The 18,906-nt window shown below is 33.6% G+C and overlaps 1 long non-coding RNA gene across 1 annotated transcript; it reads right to left on the reverse strand.

Annotated features, from left to right (window-relative positions):
• Positions 1 to 5,455: 5,455 nt before the first annotated feature.
• Positions 5,456 to 14,118, reverse strand: LOC127835080 (uncharacterized). The gene is made up of 7 exons (XR_008028336.1): positions 14,078 to 14,118; positions 13,642 to 13,700; positions 12,885 to 13,050; positions 8,349 to 8,441; positions 7,370 to 7,462; positions 6,873 to 6,947; positions 5,456 to 6,310 (listed from the first exon to the last, which is right to left on the reverse strand). It is a non-coding gene; the product is annotated as an uncharacterized LOC127835080 (long non-coding RNA).
• Positions 14,119 to 18,906: the final 4,788 nt, after the last annotated feature.

Below are 18,906 nucleotides of genomic sequence, written 5' to 3' on the forward strand. Positions count from 1 at the left end.
ACGGACCTTGTTTTTAATAAGTTCTTTTATAGCCAAAGCAATAAATATTGAAAATCTTGTTCGAATGACAATATGTTATACATATTAAAAATCATGCATCAACAATATCGAAAACAGACTTACATCGTTATTCAACTTCCTTGTAGAAACACGAAATATCAGAAAAACTGGTCAATCTGTGTTTTTGTTCCACCAAATAAAACAAGAGGGCCAAGATTACCCTATATTTGCTCACATGAAAATCACTTATCACTCTTTAAAACTTTGTTTTGATGCATGACCTAGTTGTTTACCCCAGATGACTCATCTTGCCCATCATATAACTAAGGCAAACATTCAGACAAAATTTGGTATGGATGCAATCAAAACATTGACTTCTGGAGTATCCACAAGGTTTTCCAGAAATTTGCCCTTGTGACCTAATATTTAACCGAAAATTACCCATTATCAAACTTGACCAACATATTATTGAAACAAACATTCTGACAAATTTCATAACGATCAAATCAAAACAGTGATTTCTAAAGTGTTCATAATGTTTTCCCTCATTTGGCCCTTGTGAACTAGTTTTTCACCAACAATGGCACAATATCGAACTTGTCCAATTTGCTCAATATTAACATCCAGACCCTGTTTTGCTTAACTTGGTCTAGAGTTCACAAGGTTAAGATTGATGAGTTTCTTTTAATATGATGCGTAGAGGCTTAATTACCAAACGTATGAATTACGCAGGAACAGGTGTCTAACGCAAACACAATTTGCTATTCCGCGTCACAAATTTGAAATAAATAAAAGGATCTTAACAAGCCGCTTAATACGGGGGGGAGGGGCGTTCAAATAAGCATTAGGCTTTCGATGCAATCGAACTTGAATAAATAGGTTTAAACTAACAGATGAGGCAACTTAACGAGCTTGGTTTACGATATATAACTAGTGTTTTCCGGTTATATAGTATCGCAGCAATCATTACGTTGACCTTTGCCGGAAAAGTTGTAAACTTGTATTATTATCAGCAAATGTACCAGGCATTTGATTGTAGAATAAAAAAACAGGGAACTGACTTATGTACGTTAAGTGCTGAGAGTTTCTTAATATTGCATTTTTTTCAATATGTATGCCTTTAGGGTTGATTATACTAATGTTTATTTTTCCAGATGCAACCTTGATTAAAAATTAGAAAAACATCAGGTAATATTAAATCTTTAAGTTTGTTTACAGATTTATATATATACTTTATAATTGTAGAATTAAGTATTAAACACAGTTCATTAATCTAAAGCAGGGGTATTACTCGTTGCATTGTGAGTTAAGGCATGACATATTAACTTATCACAATAATTATTTTACTTAACTGCATCATTTGCAATGTGTGACGGCACGTGCTTTGAGACATCATCATAAATGAACACTTGAATACGTATTCCACTACATTACTTGAAGACTCGTTTTGTCATTATTTGAAGAGTAATGTTATTCATTTCCTTGTTCCTGATCAAGAGCGCTGTATTTGTACAGTTAAAATCAGTTTGTTTGTAGTGCACAATTTTTACTTGCTCAAGTATTAAAATTTTGCATTACTTTAAAGCCTTGGTCTGATTTGTCCAAAATTCTTACGTATTTTAGTGGACAATAAGCCTGGTCACAAACATATAAGACTCAATGAATTTCTTTTTTACTTTTTTACTTCCTGATGATTCACGTACAAGTATGTAAAACCTTTGTATGGGTGCAGGTTTAAGCATGTCTAGTTTAGTATGACATGCTTGTTCAGACCGATTGAATTTTTGAGATAGCGTGTTTAGATCTCTATCGCGCGAATCTTTGCAATAGACACATCGCAATCATATTGTGTTTTTGTGTGTGTGTTTTTGGTTTTTGATAATAACTTCCCTGTGGTTGTTTTTGTTAAATTATTTTGAAGTAAAAATAACTTCCTCGAATGGATGTTTACAACATGCTATCAGAGTAGCATGCGCCATTTACCATTGAAAAATACTTTACCGAATTCATGGCAATTGTTAACGTTCGATCTAAATACAAGACACAATACGAATTGTTAGTTTAGTTTACGTTATTTTTCACGTTATAACACACACACACTCACAAACACGCACACACACACACACACTCTCACACACACACACACACACATATATATATTACATTTCCGGCGTCAACGTTGTTTTGTCGCCCTTTCCTGCACGTTAATACCGAATGGTCGGTATGTCCTTAGTTTTGCCTTCTACAATTGCTCCATGGTTTTGCGTTACTCGTCCGACCGCTGAGTTTTTCAAGTCTTATATACTGTATATTAAAGGATCTATTTGACAATTTGCAAAGTGTTGAGGTTTGTATTGCGGCTAAAATTTTCTAATATTAGTTAAACTCATCTAACAGTGTGATAAAAGTTCGCTATTTTTTCTTTAGCAAGAAGCAGAAGCTTCTGTCGTTCTTGTGAATCTGGTGGTTTCCTTATCACTTCCTTTACTGAATTTTCTTTTGAATGTATGTAGCTAAAATGCGAATATATATTTTATGTAAACGATATTTTGAAAAATGATCAGCAGTTGATCTTATGATTATTGTTTCTATCTCCTTTACGTGCCTATGACGTAACTGTTTCTGCAAATATAATGATCAGGACTATTTGTCAGAAAGAAATAATAGTATGTTATCTTCAGTCTTATTATTCTCATATATTTACTAGTATGTGTTGCTATTAAAATCTTGAACATGTATTATTTAGTATAGTCCGGAAATGTCTGTGAATGACAAGATCTATGCGTTTATAAACACAATATTTTAACAATATTTAGTTTTAAACTTGTACATGTGTATTATTGTAAGCGTTATCAAAATACTCATTTGTGTCATGTACAACCTGAATTATATGACAACACAATCGCAATACCATATTTCATCTTTTTCTTCAATGCAGCATCAAGACTATCATGTACCGTATCTGTTTAATCAAAAAGAAAGAAACACACATTATAAAAAAACAGTTAAATCGAATTTGTGTTAGTGTTTTTGATATAAACTCACTATTGCAGATTAATAACAGTTTCGCTCCTTGACGTGACATTGTTTACCTTTTTATTATCAACATAATTTATATGTGTGTGGCTTCTGCCTTGTTTTATCTAAAGCCTTATATAGTCACGTATTATAAATACAGTTGAGTAATAGTTCAATAAAATGTATTCACACATATTCGCAATTGCACTACTCAGCTGATGACATTAAAACGTATGACGTATTGTTTATCTGTGTATAATATTTCCTAGCCTTTTACGCTTTGCATAGAGCTATTAATAGCTCTAGTTAATTATCGACACCATATAATGACCTTTTTATAATAATCATATCTATATACAATGTGATTTGGATACGTTCCGTCATCACTTTCTTTAAATTCGTTGAAACCTGGTGCATCACTTTCAAGATCTAGAAAGTATCAAGTGTTTGCAATTGTTTCTGCTTTAAACCAGCCTCACGATCACATAGCAAAAACATACAACCCAACCATTCGGAAATATGAGGTGTCAACAAGCGCGTTTCATCTATTCAAAAGACTTTCGTAACGAACATGGTTGTCTTTCCTTTTCTAACACTGAAGTTGCCACTATAAATTGTATTAAAGAATGACTAAATTCGGGTCTACGTGCTTACATAAACAGTATGTGAAAATAGCGAATTTTGATGTGAACGTCATAAAGCGATGAACATTTAGTACAATTAGTTAGCACTTAAGTCTGATCATCTGCAGAATGAAACGGAAACAAAAACTGTTTAATAATTTTACGGTCAAAATAGTAATAGATGTGGATTATTTTATGCCGGCGGCAGCAGGAACGTACATCTTGTCATTTAAATCATTTAAATCATCATCGAGCTTCTACTTTTTTCAACAGCTGAAAGTTTTAGTGTAGCATATGAAATATGACATGTAACAAAAAATATCAAATAAATTGAAATAAAGAACGTTCACCCGAACTTGTATTTGTATTATATTCGACTTTATATTGTGCTTAATGAGTTATACGTCCAAAATTAGCCTTTTACAATTAGTCAGAATATCCGCCTTGATTGGAAAAAACTCGCTTATTGATATTAAAAAACTTCATAGCAAAGTAATTAAGGCATGCAAAATTTTTCAAACGGAAACAGCAGGTACGTAAGACTTGTCATTTATATCATCATATAGGCTGCTGCTTTCTTAAACATCTTACAATAGTATTGTTAGAATATGAAACAGGACATATAACAAGAAATATCAAATAAAATAAAATGAAGAACGTTAACCTCAATTCGTATATATATATGTTCGAAATTATCGTCACTTGGAAACCATATTCGGTATGAACACATAATGAATCTTCAAACAATGATGAGCGCGTTATATTGGACACAACCACACGAATTTAGACTTGAAAACCATATTACTTATAGACATATTATTAGTCCTCACATTATGGGCAGCGCGTTTTGTTGGCAGAATCATATAAATTTAGACACCTTGCAAACTATATTAAGTAGGGACAGAAGATTAATCTTCGAGAAATGGGGAGCGCATTATATTTGACATAACCACGTAAATTCAAAAACCATGGAAACCACATTTAATATTGACAGATGATAACGAAATGGGGAGCGCGTTATATTGTGCAGAACTAGACACATTGGAAACCAAATCAAGTATGGACAGATGATGAATCTTCAATGAATGGAGAGCGCGTTATATTTATCTGAACCATATGCATTCAGATTGGAAACCACATTAAGAATGGCCAGAAGATGAATCATTAACATATCGGGAGCGCATGATATTAGACAGAACCATATAAATTCAGACGCTTTGGAAACTGCCACTACTATGGAGAGATGATGAAGCATTAAACAATTGTGCGCTCGTTATATAGAACGTAACCACATAAATTCAGACACATTGGAAACTGATAGTACTATGGAGAGATGATGAATCATCAAGAAATGGGGCGCTCGTTATATTGGACAAAACCATGGATGATCATGCAGTATTAATGAATGAAATCTCCAGTTGTAAAGACACACCTTCGCATTGGACCAATGAAATAACTCGTGTGTTTAAAATGTCAGTTAGTTGAAATGTATGTATACAAAGGTTTCAAACGGCGCTGGACAGTTAGTTTTGATGCATTATGTAACGACAAGCACGGTAATAATGTTTTTTCATAAGTTTTATTGAATTATGGTATCGAGGTACATGGACTTTGCAGGGAAGATGCCCTTTACTCCGTGAAGATTTCAGTCTTAAATACTGCATGATCATTGTCAACTGGGTCAAGCGAATTGTGTATCGTGTTATTTCTTAAAATTGTACCCAGCATGTGTAGAAATATAACAAGATATATACATGTCCAGAAAGGAAATTTATTTCTGCGTTGAATAAGACCGGTTTCATGAAAATCGCTGCAAAATTGCTGAAGTAATGGCTGTTTAAAGCGATGCACCCCGTTTTGGGGTGATTTTTAGTTGCATACCTTGTTATATATATATTTGATAGTGATTTTTTCAGAAAAGTTAATTTTTCGTTATTATATGATTATTTATCATTCAAAATGATGTTTTCACTAATTAATAGCATAGCCACACGCTAACCACCTGTGCCATATACCTCTGATTTAAAGGAACCACTTCTCCTTCTGGAAATTAACATCTCTTTTTACTTTTCATCACATTCATGTTGTGCTTATGGTCACTTTTATGCCTCAGCAAGGCCTGTTTATTTAATACCGAATGTGTCATTTTTTTTGCTTTCCGAAACAGTGATTTGTTTATGTTCTTCTTTAGCTTTTATAATTTACTAAAATTCATTTGCGGATCTGTATACATTTTCCAGATGATTTCGGATATTTTTCATCAGTTTCGAACAAAAAAAGCAGGCGTGGACAATGTCGTTTACTCTTCCTGACTTTGAATGCCTGGTGTAGCATGTTTTATAATATATAGTCCCCGGTGTTTGTCACAAAAATCTTTGCTTATTCCGCTATGTGCCGACTATTTACATTATTGTCCAAAACAATCGTTGCGGGTCGTCTAGCTTGTTGGCACCTGGTATCACCTATTTTATCGTTATCGTCTATGCCGTCATGCTCTGATTGTTGTTCTGTTTCACTGTCGGGGTCTTCTTTTTCATAACTTTCCTCCGTGTCTGTGTCTGAACAGTGATTCTTATCAACAGTCCAGTCTGATTCTGTCGCATTGGTAGAACAACTATTGTCATCAATATTCCATTCTGATCCCGATGGACAGGACATGTCGTTCTCCCCTGCAAGAAGGCGATGAATGCATGATTGCATGCTTACGCAAAAAAAAATAATAAAGCGCAGTTGTTATATCAAACTGTCACAAGGTACATTATGACTCAAATACACTTATTTTCTTAAATCACATAATTTGAATTTATGAATTCTTTAACGAATACTTCTTATACGTGTACATATTATTCTTCAACTTATAAATTGACCAATTTCGATAATGAATAGTGTAATATGTAGTGAGAGTAAGAGTCGTAATTGCAAAACATTGATAATGATTTGGAAATGGATTGTTATATAAAAGGTGGATAAGGCACAACAATTGTGCATATCAATGTCTATACATAAATACAGATTTTTTTTTACAATAAATGCAAGTCATTAATCAAATTCAAACATTTACAATACCAAATAAAGGCTCTTATACATTTATATATACGAAATTAATGCCATATATTGATAAACATTATAACATCTATGTCATAAGATTCAACTCCATATTCGAATCCATCTAAGTTGCGGAAAAATCACTTACTTTTCCAAACCTTAAATAATAAACAATTATTTATTAACCTTTGCTGTCTATTTCGGTTGCTGCATAAAACATCGTACTTTGACTTGTTTATGGTTTGGAGACTTCGCTGTCATCTAATTGTAAACAGTCAGTACCAGCATATTATAAATCAAACTAACGCTTTGCATTCGGATATCGGTCGAATATGAATGTGAAAATGTCATCACTATAAATATCCAAACGTGTTAATAATTAAAACCGACCATCAAACTTGATTTCAAACATGTTCAATTTAATATATACAAACAATCTATAACATTATGTATATGCATTACGCAAATATGGTTGCTCTGGTTTCCAGAACTTGTATTGAACTGCTGTTTTTTTATCACGCATATAATGTACAGTACACATCCAAGTATGCATTTGTTTCCAAATGTTCATATTAACCCGAGTTCTTAAAAAAGAAGCAAATACATGAATTTAAATTTAACGATCAGAAGGACCATTATTTCGTTACTGCGGTTATTAAAATATGATATAATTATTTACGCACGCTCGGTGGCAGTACTAGTGGCTGCCCAAAACACGTATTCGCTGTCTGATTCCTGCGACACTTCCTCATTGGCATCGGTCTACAAGTGGTTATCTGAATATAAGAAGACAAAACTTATATATATAAAATAACGCTTTCCATTCTGATATCTGTTTCATACAATTATACAACATAAGTAAGTATTATGCTTAAAAATGGTTATATTTTAAAACTCGATATAGAGTACTGTGTCAATACATGTTTCATTCTGTTCAAATACACTATCCTCTATTTTCCCGACCTGTATGCCCTTATTATTTTTCTTTAGCAACGCCTGTTTGATGCTGATGTTTTTCAATACGAAAAACATTTGATGTCCTAATTCTCAAATTTTTAACTCCAGAACACTGCTGAATTTGTAAATCACAAGTACTGCGGATTGTACTCTGTGTACCTGTTTTACTTAACGTGTTGTGCCATCAGTAATACAAGGCTGTAAAATTAAGCTGCGTGACGACGTTACACAACGTAGATAGGGATGTTAAGTAATTCCACGAAACTAAATAAGAAGTTTAATAAGACATTTAGTGATTTACACCGTGCTCGGACTTTTTTCATGAATCAAGTTATCGACTATCAAACTACCACATAAACGTCTTAAAATAGTATAACATGAAAAGAATGGAACACGTATTTGAACGTGTAACATCCAGATTATAAGACTAAACCTCATTCGGAACTCAACTAAACACAAGGAAATAACACCTGTGTCATTGTTATATGCACTTGCGTCGCATCTTGACAAAAGAGTAGAGGTTATTGTTATTTAAATGACAAAGATAACTGCATGGGTTTAGGTCGCTTTTTGTTATACGTGTAAACTAGCTGAACAGAACATCGTTCCCTGAGTTACGAATAATACTTATTTTATCCGAGTGTATTTTTCATATGACCCGAAGTATTTCCCTGCTAACTGAAAACACAACAATTATTTACGTACCTTTGATGTCAGTGCAGGTTTCTGCAGACACTACATCTTTGTTGTTAGCTTGTTTGGTTGTTTCATTCTGATCACCGCTTTCCATAACGTCAGCTTATCATAAATAGTCGATACAATATCATTCAATTTAACGATTTCCATTCCGGTATCGGTTGAATATGACTGTGCATCACTACACGTTTCAGAACACGTGAATAATTAAAACCGGCATCAAAATGAGTTCAAACCATTTCAATGTAATATGTGCGAATACTCTATAATATAATTATAAACGTTACACCAATATGGTTGATCTAGTTCCCTGAACTTGTATTGTATTGCTATTTTTTTATCACGCATACGGTATAGTTTAAACATACAATTATGAATATGTTTCCATTTCATTTACCTGACTTCATAAAATAAGAAAAAAAATCTACATTGCAGAATCTAAATCATGACTTTAATTATACGTCAAAATGATCTAATTGTCATCATACGACTGATTTCAAAGGCAAATAATAATGCGGAAACGGTTTGGGCAACAGCCATTTAATTCATCACCTGCTGGTTCCTGCCGACCACAGGTCATTTATTATGTTATTAATAAGAAGTTCGGGAAGAAAATCCCAACTCTACACGTCATGTAAATGGTGAGCAAAATATGTGCTCTCTACGAAAGCAGTACCAATTGATTATTATTATTAACTACTTCATGTGCTTTGCTTTCCTGTAACTCAAAACACGCAGGTTTAAATTTAAAATCGAAATGCCCATTATAGCGTGTATTGTATACGATATACTAGTATATAATGTAATAACAAGATGTGATATGCTTTTTTTATTTGCGGGCAAATAAGAAGTAGATGTACAATCGCTATGACTGCCATGCAACTAGAGCTTTGTAACAGACGTGACGAATACCCCCACATGCCGCATTTACACAGAATATTGTGCATGTTGCACAGCGGACGCCATGCTCTATGTTTAAAACGCACTTAGTGACCCCGTGACCTAGTTTTTGACCCGGCATGGCTCATGTTCGAACTTGACCTAAACATCATCTAGGTACAACTTCTGACCAAGTGTGGTAAAGATCGGATGAAAACTACTTGAATTAGAAAGCAGACACCATGCTCAATATTTAAAACGCACTAAGTGACCCCATGACCTAGTTTGTTACCTCTCATGACCTATGTTCGAACTTGGCCTAGACATCATCTAGATACAACTTCTGACCAAGTTTGGTGAAGCTCGGATGAAAACTACTTAAATTAGAGAGCGGACACCATGCTCAATGTTTAAATCGCACTAAGTGACCCAATGACCTAGTTTTTGACCCGGCATGATCCATATTCGAACTTGACCGAGACATCATCTAGTAATTACAAATCAGTGGCGCATGTGATAGAGTGCGGACGTTTCTACCATATTTTAAGACCAGTGGTTGGTAGTTTTATGTAAATATTTACTTTTGTTACTTTGATGACAAATACACTTTAAAGGAATTGGAAAATCAATTGCGGAAAATTTGCAGAAAATATTAAGATTAATATTATATATTTTATTTGGGTGGTGCCTTAAACATATGTTTAAATGTTCAAAACCATAATGCGAATAATTGTGTAGTCATATTACGATAATAATAATATATTATCAAATATTATTGAGCGAGTGTCTTAAATGACACAAGATTGCATATTTACAGTAAAACAATAAACTTAAATTTAAATACCAATAATTGATTTTTTATGAAAAAAACGCCCAAAACTGGTACCTCCCATACAACGTGCGCGAAAAAAAACGTAGCTAACGTTCGTTTTGTGCATCACATATTTACACAAAGTCAACACAAATTTGAAATGGAGTGTTCGGACTCGGAGTTTTGTTTTTGCGGCAATTACGCGTGACTTTTATACAATAATTAAATTGCTAGAGATAAATACATACCATTATTAATATTGACATTCAAACCAGAAGTGGTAAAAAATAGCCAACACATATGTTTTAAGCTAAATTCATTTTTTACGAAAGTTACCTATTCGAGCAAAATACTAATATATGTAGCAATTTCCATCGTTAAACAATTGCTTTAATAACTAGTAATTGGTGTACCATTTTGTGTTGTTAATACAATAAACCAACTATAAAGACACAATTAAAAATTTCAGCAATATGTTCAAACGTTTAATATTGTATGAAGTACAACATGTTATTAGGACACTTTGCGTACATTTGTTTAAATTAGTTTCCAAGAACAGTTGTTTGGATTGTAGATTCTAATTTGGATAACCATTCATGTTTTAAAATCTTAATACTATAGCGAATGTATGTTTCCTCAAGTCGCCCATAATATATTCCTTCGTAGCAATGATTGCATCTATTTGTTAAGTTTCTTGCATACAAAAAAAGAAACATTACCTCAGCAACCGCTTTATAAAAAGAATTAGGGCTCATCGCAGTTTTGAAACTGTTTGAAACAGTGAAATATCAGTTTGATTTCACTGATATTTCTCTAAAAACCACCGGAAAGCATAAAATAAAATAATTTGATTTCGCTCGCTCGCTCCAATTATTCTGACAAAATGCTGTTGCTTTATTGGCCGACAAAAACGCTAAATAAATAAAAACTTTTACGTAAATGGTTTCATGCCAACGTTAAGTGTAAATATGCACAAACAAGAGAGCATAAAAGGCCCATAGACGCACATCTGAGATTTAAACGAACTGATCTGTTCTTTAAAGACCAAGATGTCATTAGAACAAATGTTCTAACCAACTTTCATGAATAGTGAACACCCTGGAGGCCACGTTTTTCATTAGACCGGAACCATTTTCATACACATCCAAGGTATCATTAAAACAAATATCGTAATAGATTGGACGATAAATCTGACTGTTAAGAGTGTTAACAAGTGTTTTTAAAAGCCATATAAGGAAAAATCATTGGAAGAAATCTTCTGACCAAGTTTCATGAAGATCAGACAATAAATGTAGCCCCTAGAGTGTTAACAAGGTTATACTATAGCCATAAATATAGCCATATAAAGAAAAATGCACCAGCATTTCCCAGTCCCCTGGTAGCTTTGATTTTCAAGCAACCGGAACCATTTTCGCCCTTGTCCAAGATATCATTGGGACAAATCTATTGACCAAGTTTCATGATGATCTGACATTAAATGTGGAATCTAGAGTGATACAAGCTTTTACTATAGCTCTATAGGGAAAAATACCACGCCTCCTTGGCGGCCATGTTTTTTGACCAACCGGAACCATTTTCGAACTCATCTAAGGTATCTTTAGGAAAAATCTTGTGTCCAAGTTTCATGAAGATCGGACAATAAATGTGGCCTCTAGAGTGTTATCGAGGTTTTACTCCAGCCATATATAGCAATTTTAGGAAAAATGCCCCGCCGCCTGGTGGCAATTTTTTAGAGCAACCGGCATCATTCTCGAACTCGTCTAAGATATTATTGGGATGAATTATCTGATCAAGTTTCATGAAGATCGGACAAAACATGTGGCCTCTAGATTGTTAACAAGGTATTACTATAGCCATATATTTTTATATAAGGAAAAATGCCCCGCCCCTTGGCAGCCATGTTTTTCAACCAAAAGTTATCATTTTCGAACGCATCCATTATATCATAGAGACCAATCTTCTGACCACATTTCATGAACATTGGACTATTAATGCGGCCCATACAGTGTTTACAAGGTTTATTAAAGCCATATATAGCCATATAAGAAACAATTCCCAGCCCCCTGGTGGCTATGATTTTCAAGCAACCGGAACCATTTTCGCCCTTGTCCAAGATATCATCAGGACAAATCTTCTGACCAAGTTTCATGATAATCTGACATTAAATGTGGCATCAATAGTGTTACAAGCTTTTACTAATGCTCTATAGGGAAAAATACCACGCCCCATTGACGGCCATGTTTTTCGACTTACCGGAACCATTTTCGAACACATATAAGATATCTTTAAAACAAATCTTCTGACCAAGTTTCATGAAGATCGGACAATAAATGTGGTCTCTAGAGTGTTATCAAGTTTTTACTCCAGCCATATATAGCCGTTTTAGGAAAAAAGCCCCGCCCCCTGGTGGCCATTTGTTTAGAGCAATCGGCATCATTTTCGAACTCGTCTAAGATATTATTGGGATGAATTATCTTACCAAGTTTCATGAAGATCGCACAAAAAATGTGGCCCCTAGATTGTTAACAAGGTTAAACTATAGCCATATATTGCCATATAAGGAAAAATGCCCCGCCCCTTGGCAGCCATGTTTTTCAACCAAACGTTACCATTTTCGAACTCATCCATTATATCATTGAGACTAATCTTCTGACCACATTTCATGAACATTGGACAATAAATGTTGCCTCTAGAGTGTAACAAGGCAAATGTTGACGCCGCATGACGCACAACGCACGACGCACAACGGACGAAGGACAAAAGGCGATCACAAAAGCTCCATGAGCACATTGTGCTAAGGTGAGCTAAAACATATAAAATAAAAATCGGGTGTTAACGCAAAACTCTTAACTTACTTGTTCTATATGGTTTCCAGGCCTTGGCCAGAACTCCACTGTTTTATCAGCTGCCAGTCCTGGCTTTCTTTGAAGCTAGCCGTAAGTTTGTCCCTATTTTCCTCGATATGCATTTGTTTCTCCTTTGACACTTGCGAGATCTTGTCGTAATCCTCTTCATGGACCGCTTTAATAACTTGAACTTGCGACATTTGTTTCTGTGTTTGATGTTGATGCATCAACAATTGATCAACAAGTGAATTCGCAGTATACAGAAAACTTTAAGTATGTATACGAGTTGGTACAAACTCACATGTTATGATTGAGTCGAATATTGTATTTCCGATCCAAAATGAACATAAATACAGGTTACTATAAAACTTTATTTTAAGTGTCTGGGATTCTTACATACTGGTCTTAGAGTGTATTAACTGCAATAAACATTGCATGCTTTACATGGTTATATATTACTCACTGATGTGGATGTATTTTGGAAGTGTGGGGAGGTTAATAGGGTACACATAAAAGTCGGCTCAAGATGTACCCATTCTATCATTTACCCTTCCTGTTTGACTGATTTGTACGGTTAACTGTTTTGAACAGGTAAATGTTGCTTGTGAACCGACTACCGTGTCCGTTTCATAGGCATAACCAGTAATTGATGCATTAAGAGATTTTGAGAATGCTCCCTGAGCTCCGTTAATTGCTATACAGACACAATGTTCACTACGCCATCGCGACCTCAGACTTTACGAAGTAAAGTATATAATATTCATACCTGGTTTTCGTTTTGTTGCTTTTCCTCATTTGTCCCTGAGTGTAGATTCGTGGTTATCTCTGTCACAAATAAGAAACGTAAACAATAAGGCCAAATAACAACACGCATCATTAACTAATGGTCACATGTTTTTTGTAGTTGTTGAATCATACGATGCTAAAATGTTTCATATGTGTTTAATTATATGGTTCATAATAAACAAATAATTATATATAATTTTCCCAATACAATATCATTTGAGATAATACAGTGACAGCACCACAACCAAATCAATAATTAAGCTTTAGTTAACGTTTTGTAGTAATCACTCTATAACCTGAACTATGTTGTTAACAATTTAGCATCAAAATGACAGGTTATATATTTAATATTTAATAGTATTATTGTTTGAAAAAGGATAATACCACTTCAAGCATGTTGTTTTAAATGTACACACCTGAAAGTGGTTCTGAGGCAGCATGTTGCACAGTTGCTGCGTTTTCATTTTCATCACCTGCAAAAAGACAATCGGGTAAAATGCGTTCATCTCAATTCTATATAGATTTAAAAGCATATATCTCATGTAGTTTACAAAGAATAACAATTGCATCACATGTTTACGATACATAATGCAAATTGCGATTTTAACATTAATTGATTACCTGATATTTCATTCATTGTCTGGTCAACTGACCATGAATCTTCATACTCTGCAGGTTCTAGAATGTCTTAATAATAAACATGTTAAAGTTTATATTAACAATTTGGTATTAATGTTCATTTCTTACCATATTGGATAAAACGATTTCAGAAATTCTTATTATTAACGAGCTTTAGGAAGGACTGTATTGGTCGTTAAACACGTAAAACACATTAAGAATATTATATTAATAATGTCGTGTTTATAATATTAAAATAGAAAATATGTATTACGATTAATGATCCATTCAAAAAGGATTTAAAAAAACACAAATAATTGAAGCATTATATATATATTATAAGTTTTTAAAGAATATCGGTACAAAACAATATTAACCATAAGTGTAACTTACCTTCAATCGAAATTGCATCTAGTCGTATTCCTTTGAATTTCTTAAGATGTCCCTTTCCCATGGCGATTGATACCCTTGCCACCTTCGTGTTTTCTAACAAAGAGCTTTGTAATCTGTTCACATCTGTGTGGACGTTAAGGTTATGACCAATTTGGTCTGCCACCATTTTCAAATTCGATTTGGTCATGCCAAGAATCTGTTTTAAAATAAAATACAAAAATTGATTTAAGTTATTCTTCATTAACTTATGTTTCACCTTCATTATGCCTTTATAAGAAATTGTTGATATGAGAGCAATCTAAGATTTAGTATTTGAACATGGTTTTAAACAAATGTACCTGTGATGTTGTTGCCAGGTATTTGCGTAAAGTTCGTGTCCGTATACGATTTGGTTCTCTCAGGCCAGGACACTGATTTGTCACTATCCGCATCACTTCACATCCGTCTAACGGTGTTCTGTCACTCTGTCTATAATACGCATGATTGTGAAAATGATTAAGAACGAATTTTATTAACTTACACAAATTAAACTTTTTTTTAATTTATTTTTCATATGAAGAACTAGAACGTTATCCTTGTCATAATGAAACAATAAATTATATTTTTTATTTAAATATGTCTTATACTCATGAAAATGCGCACAATTCATATCCATTGTGTGCATAGTGCAATTGACTGTGTTTGTAGTTTTGAACAGTTACGAAATAAAATAACTATTAAAAAAGGTCCCTATGCGATTCGTTTCATATAGACATCATATTTAAACATTATCTGTTGTTTTTAAAATATATTTGATAAACATAAACATACTTCCCTCTATATCATAAGCATAATTATACCTGCAGAAGATGAACGGACTTGTGCTGTTTCTTCTCCGAAGTAGATAGTCAAGGGCCTCAATCAATGCAGGCGGCAGTATAATATAAACTTTTCGGAGACCTCTTGTCTATTTCCCACGCACTTCAACTACTTTCAGTCTGGAGGTTAAATAACTTTAGTATTAATATATGTCATAAATAAATAATAGAAAACATGCTCATCTATTTAATCTCACGTAAAGTCATTATCATTATTTGACTTTATTTGAAATTGATATATTCGCACTCATAATGGAGCTGTTTCTTACACATATCTTATGATAAAGATGTATTTCAAATGAGTGCAAACTTCTAAGATAATGACATTTAATAATATACAGATATAATTCGTTTGGATAAATCGAGAGCGTTATATATTTATCTGTCTACATCGTCGTGCTGATGTATCTGCATGAAATCCGAAACCTTAAACTCTCGACGCTTGTTAAACAGCGAAATTCGCAAAAGCGTAATATGCCCGGTTTTCTCCCATGTCCTTCTGTCAGGTTCATCCTTTTGTATACCTTCAATCATTTCATCACAAAACCATTCTTTCAGTGTAATCAAATCTTCAGAGTGTGTCATTCTTGCTGGTTGATTTATGTGTCGGAGCTTTTGCCGTCTTTTTGCGACGGACGACACTTTATTGTTCCAGTGAGTGTGATAGATTTCTTGAATATATCTTGCCTCATTTGCGTCCTCTTTTTTGCCATTCTGAATGGGCACACTAACCTTTAACAATGCCAGGTGTTTAACATTATGTCCTAATACCAATGCAATTTGTGGTGAGTTGTTTTGTTTTGAAATTGCAAAAGTAGCGTTCATAACATGCATTTATTGTGTTCCTGATCAAAAATGTTCAAGCGGCTTTGGAGGTTCGCCTTGAACGTGCAATTCCTTTATAAGTCGTCGAACCGTTCTAACTTTAGTTCTTACATTGTCCATGTCGTTCACCCTTTGTTCTGAATCTCCACCAAAATTGGAATAACATGGACTCTGCAAACTCGCGAATTTATTGCAAAATTCAGGGATGCCCGGATTTGCCGACGTTTCTTTCATGCTTTGTATAAGGCTTTCAACGGCGGATTCCTCTTCGCAGACTGGTTTTATGAAGGGCGAAAGTAGAACACATGCATCCCGCCTGAAGTTTGCCGATGGCTGTTCATTGTCTGTCTTTAATGCACAGCTCTTCGTTTAAAGCCAAAGGGAGCAATTTAAAAATTAGCCAAGACATAACTGACACGGCAAAAATCGATCAGCAGTGTATTCGGCGTTACTTCCTGCACGACGGGAGACGATCAGCTCCCCAGATCCATTCTCAATAACCTGCATTTAAATCGACGTTAATGTGTTCAATTATTCGCAGCAAATAATAAATTAACGGAGTGTACGCATTTAAAACAATAATTTCAATCATTTATAATAATTCAAAATTATTTCAATCTATTGTCATATACAGTAATAATCATCACATAAAGCGTAACTGAATTGAATAAAGAAGCAATGGTGTTTGTATTTAAAACAAAGAAATAACAGAGATAATTTATTAATTGGTAAGTGGAGAGCTCACCTTCGTATTGTGCTGTAAATTTCCTTTGTTTTCCAATTCCAAAAAAAACATCGCCTTCGTTCTGCTGGACGCATAAGTGCTCACTTTACTTCCGGCTCGTTGAAATGGATGTTTGTGTAGTGCGGTGAAATCTTCGAATTAAATATGCAAGTGCAGTATGAACAGCAGTGTTTTTGCTGTAATCCCTTTTACCGTCAGCTTTGTGATTATACAGAGGAACAGTGAACATTACGATAAGTGCTCATTTTTAAAAGAATAAACGAGTCAAAATGTAAAAGCATAAGTATCGAATCATTTCGCATTATTATTTCAGTTACCAGATAAAATAAAAGGGACCCGAACGGGGTTTTGTTTAAGATTCAAATAATGCGACTAAAATAAAATTGAAGTAAAAAAAGTGAAAAAAATTATATAAAGCAATTGTTTGGGTTTGGTCTGCATAACAGATTACTTTTTAATTTTGCCTCATCTTAAATCCAATTTAGGTTTAGAGTAAAGTATGATTTAATATGACGACAAAATAGACCTATTAAATGTCGATCAAATGCTATACATAACCTAAGTCACATATAAAATACATTTTAACATTATTGACATTCAGTTCTTTGGTGAACTTATGAGGTTTTATTTAACATTATATGGAATCATATTTACAAATATTTTAGTCAAATAGCCGCGTGCAAACAATTTCCAGAATAAAGTTTATCTAATGTTAATAAAATGGTTATGATGTAAAACTAGTAATGAAAAACACGATCGTCGCCAAATACAATGACAACTCCTCGTTATGAACAAAACTTTATTCGAATACCAATTATTAATAAATATATAACTACCATTTTTCATTTGTTTTCTCAATTCCCCTGTAAAATTGATTGAGTCTGTTTGATGGTCGTCTTCAACGTCATCCGAATAATTGTTGCTGTCACCGCTTTCATCACTGTTATCTTCCCCTAAAGGTTGAAATTAAGTATCTAAAATAATGTCCTATTAATGTCGCATTGTTTGAACACTTTGTTTGAGGTCATATGTAGGTAAAAGCGTTTTTCGTAATACTAACAATATTACTAACGATAACAAGAATTTTCCACAATAGAGACGAAGAATCTCCGATGAAGCCACATGTCTTAATATTGAGTTTAGTGTTATAGAATTTAAGTTGAAAAAGAGAAACATCTTGTGTAAGCTTTTAGGTATGATGTTGAACATGAAAGTCACAACTTAACTGCCTGCAAGTTTCAGTGGTGCACATTGACAAATGCATGAGAACGCTTGCAAACATGTTTGTGTCTACGAACAGACGGAAGAACAAATGAATGGAAGGACGGACGGACGGACGGATTGACGAATGGAGGAATGAAGGAATAGATAATATTTTAAAAATTATCAATATATTCTACATTTCACATAAACTGCGCTGTAACAAGTTTCTCTTCAGTATGTATTATATTAAATCCTAAAATTTTCCAAATTGCTTGAATATAATAAATATTTATAACCAATAGTTCAATTATTTTTTATTATTCAAGACTTTAAATGCGTTTTCATTCATTATTTTAAATTAAAAATCGAGAATATCAATATACCGTAGCCTAATCCCTTTTCCTTCTGTATCTATAAACTATTTATTTATTTATTATTTATTTACTATTTATTTATAGATCGTTGAGCCAGGTTATCTAGAGACTAACCGCATACAACATGATATGAATACAGCATAACTCCGTAAACCTAAGTATAAATCGAGTCGTATCGGATGAATTACAAGTATTTAATTTCAAAATATTAATAATACCTTTAAATCTCT

This window comes from Dreissena polymorpha, chromosome 6 (genome assembly GCF_020536995.1).
Source record: "Dreissena polymorpha isolate Duluth1 chromosome 6, UMN_Dpol_1.0, whole genome shotgun sequence".
Classification (NCBI taxonomy): Eukaryota; Metazoa; Mollusca; class Bivalvia; order Myida; family Dreissenidae; genus Dreissena; species Dreissena polymorpha.